This window comes from Engystomops pustulosus, chromosome 7 (assembly GCF_040894005.1).
Source record: "Engystomops pustulosus chromosome 7, aEngPut4.maternal, whole genome shotgun sequence".
NCBI classification, from domain to species: Eukaryota; Metazoa; Chordata; class Amphibia; order Anura; family Leptodactylidae; genus Engystomops; species Engystomops pustulosus.
The window spans coordinates 164,132,978-164,143,419 of record NC_092417.1 but is presented as its reverse complement, the minus strand read 5'-3'; positions in this window follow the sequence as shown (position 1 = coordinate 164,143,419).

The following is a 10,442-nucleotide window of genomic DNA, read 5'->3' as shown; positions in this document are numbered from 1 at the left end:
TCTCCACCGGGTTACCCGAATTTTACCAGTTTGCGATGATTTTCCCTGAATTGCCCCGGGTTTTTGGCGCATGCGATCGGATCGGGGTGCATCGGCGCCGGCATGCACGCGACGGAAATCGGGGGGGCATGGCCATAAGAAAATCCTGCCGTATTTTTTAAATACAATGTGCCGCTTGACACGCGCTTACCTGCACCCACGATAGCTTGATGAACTCCAGTGAACTCCGATGGACTTCAGCGCAGCAGCGACACCTGGTGGACATCGGGCGCACTACCTTTGCCGGAAAACCCGAATCCTCCACAAAGAACGCGCCGCTGGATCGTGAATGGACTGGATAAGTAAATGTGTCCCAATGAATCCGAAAAAAAAAACATGGCTCCAATCACTATCATTCTCAACTTTTTATTTAAGATTTCTTAGAAAATGGAGATGTAAGCCATAACTAGGGCTCCTTCCCCTTTAAGGTCGCCTGGAGGTTTTCATATGCTCACAGTTTCCTCCTGATTGACTGATATTTGCCCTTGAAGTATTTGGAATATAGATAGAAATATCACAGATTGGATAATTCTCTGCCAGCGAGCGAGATCTGGGGAAATGACCGAATTCTCCTCGGTGTCTAAATGAAATTGCATTTTTTTTTGGTTTGAGGCTTTATTTCCCGTTCCAGATCTGAGGCGGCTCGAGATCCGGTCCACGTGAAGCCGCAATCGAATTATCTTTTATTTTAACCTTAAACATAACATTATCTCTATACTTTGCCATCTGGTAAGAGAAGGTGATTACACCGAGGCCTCGGATAATTCACTTACTTTGTCTCGTGTTTGCGGAGATTCGCTCTGTGGTAAACAACTTCAAGCAGTGCTCCGATATTCCCCCGCGAGTGCGACGCCTGACGCTGTCAGGAATGAAACAAGACCGTATTTAGTCCTCCCAATACTTCTCTTCATAGACGATTATACGGAGGATTCTTTCCGGGATATTCAGCAGCCGCATGTGATCACGTTTGATGCAACAGAAATGAAACCGCAGCTCTGACAAAAGAAAAGCTCCCAATAAAGGCTGTGGCCCCATCTTTCTTTCTTATGATATATCCACAGGATCTCTGAAACAAGACAAGTGCACCAACAGGCCCCGCCTCCAGTGCACCAAGAAATTAATTTGCATAAAGATAACAATGTATGTTTCTATCAAATTCCACGCATAAGGTGCCCTTTACAATGCTGATCTTACATGTGGGATGACAGTCCTCTCCCTTTAAAGGGGTCGCCCACTTTCAGGAAATAATTGATAATTTAAATTTTCTAATATACTTTACTCTAAGTGTGCTAGATCTCTGCTTGCTGTCATTGTATAGGAAGCTTTATTGTTGTATTCCTGGGGATAAAAACTGATCCCTGGTCATGTGATGTCACACAGGTGCACAGCTCATTATATATTGCTGGACATGTGATGTCACACAGGTGCACAGCTCGTTATATTGCTGGACATGTGATATCACACAGGTGTGCGGCTCATTATATTGCTGGTCATGTGATGTCACACAGGTGCAAAGCTCGTTATATTACTGGCCATGTGATGTCACACAGGTGCAAAGCTCGTTATATTACTGGCCATGTGATGTCACACAGGAGCACGGCTCGTTATATCCCTGGTCATAAGATGTCATGCAGGTGTGCGGCTCGTTATCTCCCTGGTCATGTGATGTCACACAGGTGCACGGCTCGTTTTATCCCTGGTCAAGTGATGTCACACAGGTGCATGGCTCGTTATATCCCTGGTCATGTGATGTCACACAGGTGCACAGCTCGTTATATTACTGGTCATGTGATGTCACAAGGGGCATGGCTCGTTATATCCCTGGTCATGTGATGTCACACAGATGCACAGCTTGTTATATTACTGGTCATGTGATGTCACACAGGTGCACGGCTCGTTATATATCCCTGGTCATGTGATGTCACAAGGGGCATGGCTCGTTATATCCCTGGTCATGTGATGTCACATAGGTGCACAGCTCGTTATATTAATGGTCATGTGATGTCTCACAGGTGCAAAGCTAGTTATATCCCTGGTCATGTGATGTCCCACAGGTGCATAGGCCCGCCCCTATTGCATTAAGCTAATTTGGATAGAGCTAAAAAATTGCGGTGGATTCGGTTCTTCTGGTGATTCACTAAGGTAGTTCCTCTGATGTCCACCAGGTGGCGCTGCTGCGCTGAAGTTCCCCGAGGCCTGCCGGAATGCCCTGAAGTTCACAATCCTATACTTGGTGAAGGGAAGTGCGAGTCCCGCAACACTTTATTTTTTTTAAATTCGGCGGTATTTCAGAATCCGTCGGGTTTTCGTTCGGCCACACCCCCCGATTTCCGTCGTGTGCATGCCGGCACGGATGCGCCACAATCCGATCGTGTGCGCTAAAATCCCGGGGCAATACAGGGAAAATTGGCGGAAATATTCAGGTAACCCGTCGGGAAAACTCGAATCGGGCCCTTAGGAAATGACCCCCAATGTCTGGGAAGCTCATACTGTAGGGGGGTTATTTGAAAGTTTAGTCTCTTTTAGTGATATTTATAGTCTCCCTAGGGAACATCATGAATACCAGACTTATAGGGGGTTTGCAGATTCAGTGGCAGGAGACTTTAATATACACCACGTAGTACACTCATCCCACTTAAATCCCATCCCAAAATTCCGCTTTTGCTGTCTTGAAAATCATTTTTAAGTCAATTCCTTCAAAGACGACTATAATTTGTGTAAGGGCTTGTTTTTTGCAGGACAACTTGTGGTTTTCATTGTTTTTTTATTAAGAGAAAAACTTAAAGGGATAAAGGGCATCCTTTTACAGGAAACATCAATTATTTAATTTGGGGTGAAACAATTTTTCTTCTCAAAGCTTTTTCTTTTTAAATTAAATATCACTTTGTACATGTGATTATTACAGTGTGGTTATTGAATGTCAGGTTATAGGCAATCACACACTGAACACTGTAACGCCCCCACTGTTTTTGTTCACTTGGTTGCATATATGAATATGCAATGCCCTTGTTTGACCATGTGAATACTTCAGCCAATCGCTAGTCTTGGTGGCTACCACTATGGCCAAAGATTGGATAAGTCAAGTATTCACAGACAAGACCATTGTTGCAGTGCTGGAATCTCGGGAGGTGTAATAGGTAGTTGTCTAATGGTACAGGGTGGGATATTTATATGGATAGACCTGGGGATGGTTAGTGATATCAGCTCCCTGTTTGTGGCCTAGTAGTACAAGGGAAGGGGGGAAACTTTTCAAGATTGCTGTTGACCATGACGGCCATTTTGAAGTAGAAAGATTCTTCAAAAAGGACCTTTAATCACCTACATCAACTTCAACAATTATAATATGAAGGGTTGGGGTTGGTGAAGGTGGTAAAAGTTCCTCTTTGAGCATTTTGTTAAGTTTCCATCTCAAACATCGGCAACAGTGGCGTTGTTGAGGAAAAATTCCATGTTATTTTTTGGATTTCATACCGTTCCATCAATATTGCTGTTCTCGATATCAGGACGATCTATGTTCTCTTGAAAACACATCTGCTAGAACTCGAGCACTTGTAAGAGTTTCTGTTCTTCGTCTCATTATTGTACATTGAATAAGGGTTGACTAATGCAGGTAATTGATATAAAATAGCAGTGACATCATCCTTGCCTCCTAGATGATAATCAGACATTCATCCTGAATGTTGTGCGCAGTGTGTCACACCACCTACTAACAGCACCGATAAGCAGTAAACCTAATCATCTACCCCCGGTGGTCCATCAAGCATTGCCCATTGGGGAGGGGGTTGCAGAATACAGTATTTATCTGATGTGTTCTTCAGGGGGGGGACTATAGGTAACACAAGGGGTGGAGTAATCTTTCATGAGGCCTGAGCTATATGAATATTATAGCCCCTACAAGTCTGGAATCACTTCCTGCTTTCAATCTGTGGTTTCAGGACCTTTGGAGAGCCTTCAAAGGTCCTGAAATGACTCTTGTGTACATGTGTATTCAGAGCAGGAACATATGTGTGAGGATTTCATGGGTGAAGGTCCTTCTCAGTATAAAACTTGGTGGGTGGTTTAAGGTGGCCCCGAACTTATATTTAAATCCACTACTCGGCTGCATCCTCATAGGCAGTAAGCATGGCATGTTCAGAGCAAAATCATTTGTTTAAAAGAGATGGGAGTTAGACACTAGTTACACCCTGGAAGAAGCCGAAGGTGGCGATACCCAGTATCGGGCGAGCACACGAGACTGGCGTCCCATCGATTACCTTATATCAGTGATGGCAAACCTTTTAGATGCCGAGTGCCCAAACTACATCCAAAACCCGCATCTTTTTCGCAAAGCGACAATTCAAACAGTAACTTATTACTCCCTGCTCTGTGGTGGGGTGAGTGGCACGGGTGCCCATAGAGAGGGCTCTGAGTGCCACTTCTGGCACCCGTGCCATAGGTTCGCCACCACTGCTTTATATGCTCATTTTTAACAGTACCTTTGTGAGTATAATTTTAGAAATACATTTTCATCTCAAGAACATACTATGCTATTTTGTGCGTCTACTTTTTCCTAGCGACCTACTGATTGGTAGACTTGAAGGGAAAAAGAAAAAAACGCACTAAAGATGTTCTGAATAGTCGTCTATTCCTATTGGAGTACTTTCCATGCAATGGAATAAGTGAATCATATCATTAAAATTAACACTGCTACAAGATAGAGCTTACAGACTTGGAGCTCCGGTCAGAGTATAAAAACAGGTTTTTAACTCAACAATTTCTATGTTCAGAGCATGTTTTGTACTACCGTCTTTTTCAGGTGGCACCATTACTGGATATTGTTTTTACATTATAATGAGGGGCATTCTGAGTGGCACTTTAAGGAGTTAGCCTATTTTTGTAGGGTAATGATGGACTGTAGTACAGACAGTCCCCGACTTACGACGTTCCGAGATTTGTACAACCTGTAGATACGAACGGGACCCTCGGCGCCTTGCGCATGCGCATTGCACTTCCGCGCTGAAGCGCAGACACGGAGTTGCTGGGGATCAGGTAACTAAGGATGCGATCTCACGCTTCCTTAGTTACAAGTCAGTGGGCGGTGGGCTTCTATGCAGTTCACAGGAAGCAGGAAGATCTGAGAGTCGGAGCTTGCTGGAGATGCCGCGGATCAGGTAACTAAGGATGCGATCTCACGCTTCCTTAGTTACAAGTCAGTGGGCGGAGGGCTTCTAGGCAGTCCACAGCCGGAGCTTGCAGGTAACTACTTCCCATACTTACTGCATAGATCGGCAACCCGCATACGATCCCCGGCATCACCATGGCTTGTTTGTCTGGAGTTACTGTACATCAAAATATACCAGTTCCGACTTACATAGAAATTCAACTTAAGTACAAGCCTCCGGTCCTTATCTTGTACGTAACCCTGGGACTGCCTGTATTAAGAACCCTAAAACTTCTGAGCATTCCTACTTCTCTGGAGGATGGAGAAGAAAATGATAATGACCAATTCCAATGAGAGAAACCATTTGTAGCAGTGCTATTCCTGAGGACGATGTCTAAGTGGGAAATGTAGTAACCCTTTAAATTCTATTAAGTAGTCTCAGTTGTCAAGAAACTATGGAACTTGACGAGCAGAGAACCAATAAGAATACAGGCCGAGATCATGGCAGGCAAAGTTATAAGATGTTATCCCAAAGTTATCCCCTATTTATGTCGTAGAAGATAATGGGGCACATTTACTTACCCGGTCCAGTCGCGATCCAGTGGCGGGTTCTCCGGCGCTGATTCGGGTTCTGCCGGGATTCACTAAGTCCGTGAGCTGATATTCACCAGGTGTCGCTGCTGCGCCGAGGTCCGCCGGAGTTCACCTGCTTTTTCTGGTGTATGTGAGTGCTTGATCTTGCGACACAAATGGCTTTTTAAATTCCGCGTTTTTTCCAAATCCTTCGGGTTGGCCGGCGGCCACGCCCCTGATTTCTGTCGCGTGATTGCGCCAAAAATCGTTTGTGTGCACCACAATCCCGTGAAATACAGCGCAAAGCAGGACAATCATGGAGCTCATCTATCTCCTGCGCTCACATAGACAGTGGATGGCAGTGCCAGGATTGATGACTCAGTTGCAGGATATGCTGATCCTTTAAAATTTAGTCTGTGCGCATGTTAACCCTATTAAAACAAGGGCCCAACAGCTGAAGGGCAGGACTGATCATAGAGGAGCCAGTTGTTACTTTTTACATGGTCTGCAGCAAGATGGAGGTTAACAACAAGTGGTCGATGGTTGCACCTCATGAAGATCCATAAATTGGAGACCACAATCATTAGAAATACATTACCACCCATATGTAAAAGGGTTAACTTTAAAGCCAACCCATTAACCAGTGGATGAGAGCATTAACAATGACCCTCTCCAGTTGTAGAGCACCTGTCATATATTATTAATCCCTACTATATATTGATGGTCACCTCCTGGCCGTTGTATTCTCTACTTTCTCGTAACAGCTCACCAAATCTCTATAAAGTTGTGTAGGATCATTATAAACCGATGGATCATTGTCCATTGATTGGTTTGGTGAAATCAATGGAAGCGTCAGATTGTCTGTCGATAAGTAAGAAAAAAAATCCATTATCTCAAAGAAATGATGAAGCGCAGCTACAACCCCATTTTTACACCGAGCTCAGCTGTCATCCTGTGGTTCGAGGAGAGTAAAGCGAAATCTCCCCGGAGACTCTATTATATCTTGTGCATCGCGCAGGAAAGCGAATTGCCAGGCAGAGGTTTAGACTGTGCCTTAGAAGAGGCTCATTAAAGGTCTAACAATAAATGTGGCTTTAAAGTGGGAGTTGTCTCAGGAACTGATCATTTACATTAGGGACCTTCCAAATATACAGATGTGTCCACCCTGGCCTTATAAATAAAGCACAGATGGCTGCCCAAGAAGCTCCGTGATATAGAAGGACTATGTGTGTGCCTCATCTCATCTGTGTCATGATTTTGCAATTCTTACTCATCATATATCATGTGACTGAATATTTTTTTGATATTTTGGGACTGTCACAGGTGCCCCTGCAATCCACGTCTCGGATCGCAGGCACACCCGTGCCCCTCTCCGTGCCAGTGCTTCGTTACAAACTAGGGCACTAGGGCACTTGCGAATTTAAAGGGCCAGCATGCCGCTGGTCACTTCCGGGATTCCTGAAAAGCCGGCTTCTCTCAGCAACCCCCGCCGGATCTTTGAGCCTATGCCTAAGAGAAAGCTACTTGTGTGCATTCCCTGCATTCTGCCCTCCCGTTGTGACCCTGGACCTGACCCTGACTTTGCTCCTTCGCTGCCAGTTCAGACCTCTTGCTCCTTTCCTGTTTCTGTTCCATTGCCACCTGCCCTGACTACTGGCCTGTTCCCGACTTACGTGTTCCTGTATCGCAACCTTTGCTGCAACCGCGGACATGTCGCACCTGTGGAACGACCTGGTGGCACCAAGCCGTAGCAAGACCATCCTTCTTTGCGGTGGGCTCTGGTGAAGACCGAGTGCCACTTAGATTCCGGTCCCAGGTGTCGGCTTGTGTCACTATCCGCGGTGGTCCAGAGGGTTCACTACCCCAGAAGCCTGACAGGGAATTTCTTACGTGTCTTCTTCGGTAGACCTGATATGTCAAACACGATGACCGGCTTTCCAAGATAACATGAAGGTTTCGAAACATCTAAAAAAGAGTGTCCGCTGACCCTATTCCGTAGCCGGGCTGAATGGAGAGTAATTTTGGGCTTGGCTATTTTGCATGTATTCCAACTCTTCATTCAACCCAGGGGGTAGGTAAGTAAAACAACAGAGGCCTTTGAGACAGAATAGAGGTCAACAGCTCTGTTGACTAGTTGTACCAAATGGCAGGTAAAATTTTGTTTTCTTGGTGGAGGGACGTTTTTGGCGGTTAATATCTCATTTACGAAATCTATCTTGTACTATACCTCTTGACAAGTTGCATTTCACAACATAAAAGGCAGCTTGTAGCACAATACAGTCACAGAGTATTTCAAAATCGTGTTATCTAGAAAGATGGTCCTCCTGTGACAAGTCCAGTCAGTAACGTCCAAGAAGTAAGAAATGACACATGTACTGTAAATCTCTTGTAAATTTAAAGTATGATAATCTATGATGAATTCCATATGCATATGTATACATTTATATGACATGGTCTTATGTGTAATGGTGGGACAGTAGGGTCTATCAATTCTCAGGGGAAGTCTACTGCAGTTAGATCACCACATATGTTGCATGTGAGACCAACCTTCCAAGGTAATGGCTAAAGCTACCTTCTTTTCCTATGAAGCTGAGAACCCCTTGGTTTTCTACTGCTGCTCCAGTACCTTTATGGATGAGGCCCACCCTTTCTTTTACTACAGGTGTTTCTTAACAGGATGTTCATTGTGAAATCTGACCCATGAATGCTTTTTTCGGTAAGACAGGGTCGCAGTTTATAGTTTGGCTGATATACCATTTGTAAGATAGGCCTTCCATTTTTAACATTGTATTCATGCGTCTTCTGCAGGCTTGTGATTTCCTATCTGAGGTGACAACTCTGTGAGTTGACCTTGGGAAGTGGGGGGTCCAACTATAAGGCCACCTGGTGTCAAACTTCCTGTCTGGGAGCATCTATTCTTTTTCATTGGTCCAGGGTAGAAGGATCAAGTTTAGGTCACAGAATGCATATTCCCCAATTTTTTTTTATGAAGAGAGATCACATAGTAGTAAAATAGACCATTTTTAGATGCCCTCACACTGAACCAAACCGGCCTTGGCTTTGCCACATAATAGTGGCCCCCAAAAAGATAAACCTGTTCTCTAAAGTACCAACACTACGCAATAAGTGCGAGATAAAGCTTTATGATTCTCCACCTTCTTCCGCTACCATCCACTGTTGCTAAAAGTAGATCATCGGGGGTTCTAGCTGTTGGACTCCAATCAATTTCATGTTGACGAATACCAGTTCTAGGGACAAGGTTTCAATTTCAGTAGATCCCTAAAAACTCAGTCAACAATTTTTATGGTAACATCCTTGTGATCTAGGGTGGTGAAAGGTTTATAGTTACATCCCTGGTGGTTTAGGGTATTAAAGAGATATTTTTTTTTTACATTCCCTGGTGGTCTAAGTTTTTAACGTGTCTGGGTAGAGACTTGTGGAAACCAGGGGAAGGGGGGCATAAAAAAAACAGACTTTTTATATGGGCAATCCACTCCTAATTGGACCCTTATTGCAACAAGGTTAGAGTGTATGTTCACTTTTGGTTCCCCTTTACAACAAGACCTTAAAATAGGCCTGGTAACAAATCCACCAACTACATGCCTTTAATAGCACATAGTTATTAGCGCTCCGGGTCCCAGCATCCAGGTCATAAAAGACTTGTAGGGGTTTTTCAGGCAGTATTAGTGGTAAGTAATCCAATGCGGCAGCATTATCTTCTCCTAACAGCTCCTAGTAGATCTGGTGATTACACTCCTCACAAACATCTCAGTAGCTTCAAGAAGACTGTAAATTAAAGTGACATCCACAGCATTAGTTGTAACTCTGAAAATAGCTCTTTACAGCCTCTCTTCTCATTACTTGCTCCGCTGAAAGGTGTAATAAAACGTAATGGATAAAACTACTTTATGGAGTCAGCAGATCTATTTTTCTTTCTCACCAGAGAAGCAAATATAGAAAAACACAGGAAAACAAAGTGTTGAAGATTGTTTCTCCGACAAACAAAAGGAATGGCCACAACCCCCGGCCTTTAAGGTCACGGCTATACTCACAATGGAGATTCAAATTTTTGTACTCATATGTGCGGCAGTCACTGGGGTTTAGAAACATAGTAAATTTAGGGTATCTGGTCTTCGATAAGTGTAGAAAATGTTTGGGGGCTGTTCATCTACGTTACCCAAAACGTAGGCTGTCTGTCTTCCATGATATGTGTAATGGTGGTTGGTTCGTTACTCACTGCTCCAACTCCAGATCTTGTGTTCGGACGGGCGTTGCCCCACCAGGTCTTCTCCACCTTGGCTTCTGGCCAGTTGCTTTGCGGCGGAGGAAGCAGCGCTGACCGGACGACCGGGTGCTTCCCAAGACTTGCTCCAGTTCTGGTATTTTTTGTAGTTCATTCCAGAGTTTCCGTCCAGTCTGCTCTACTCTGGTTTCTGTAGGACCTACCTTCCTGAATTTTTTTCCCAGTGTTTGGAAGAACTTGACGAACCCTAATTTCAACCAAATTAAATCCATATAGCTCCAAGATGATGGAAATAAAAAGTAAAAGTAGATAACTCATTGAAAAGTGTATAGGATTAGTCAGGAGTGTGAAACACACGTTGAACAGAAGAGGCGATTAATACAATTTTTCCATAATTAAGAGGAAAGACGTTTTCTCACAAACAATAAAACATGAATATACGCAATG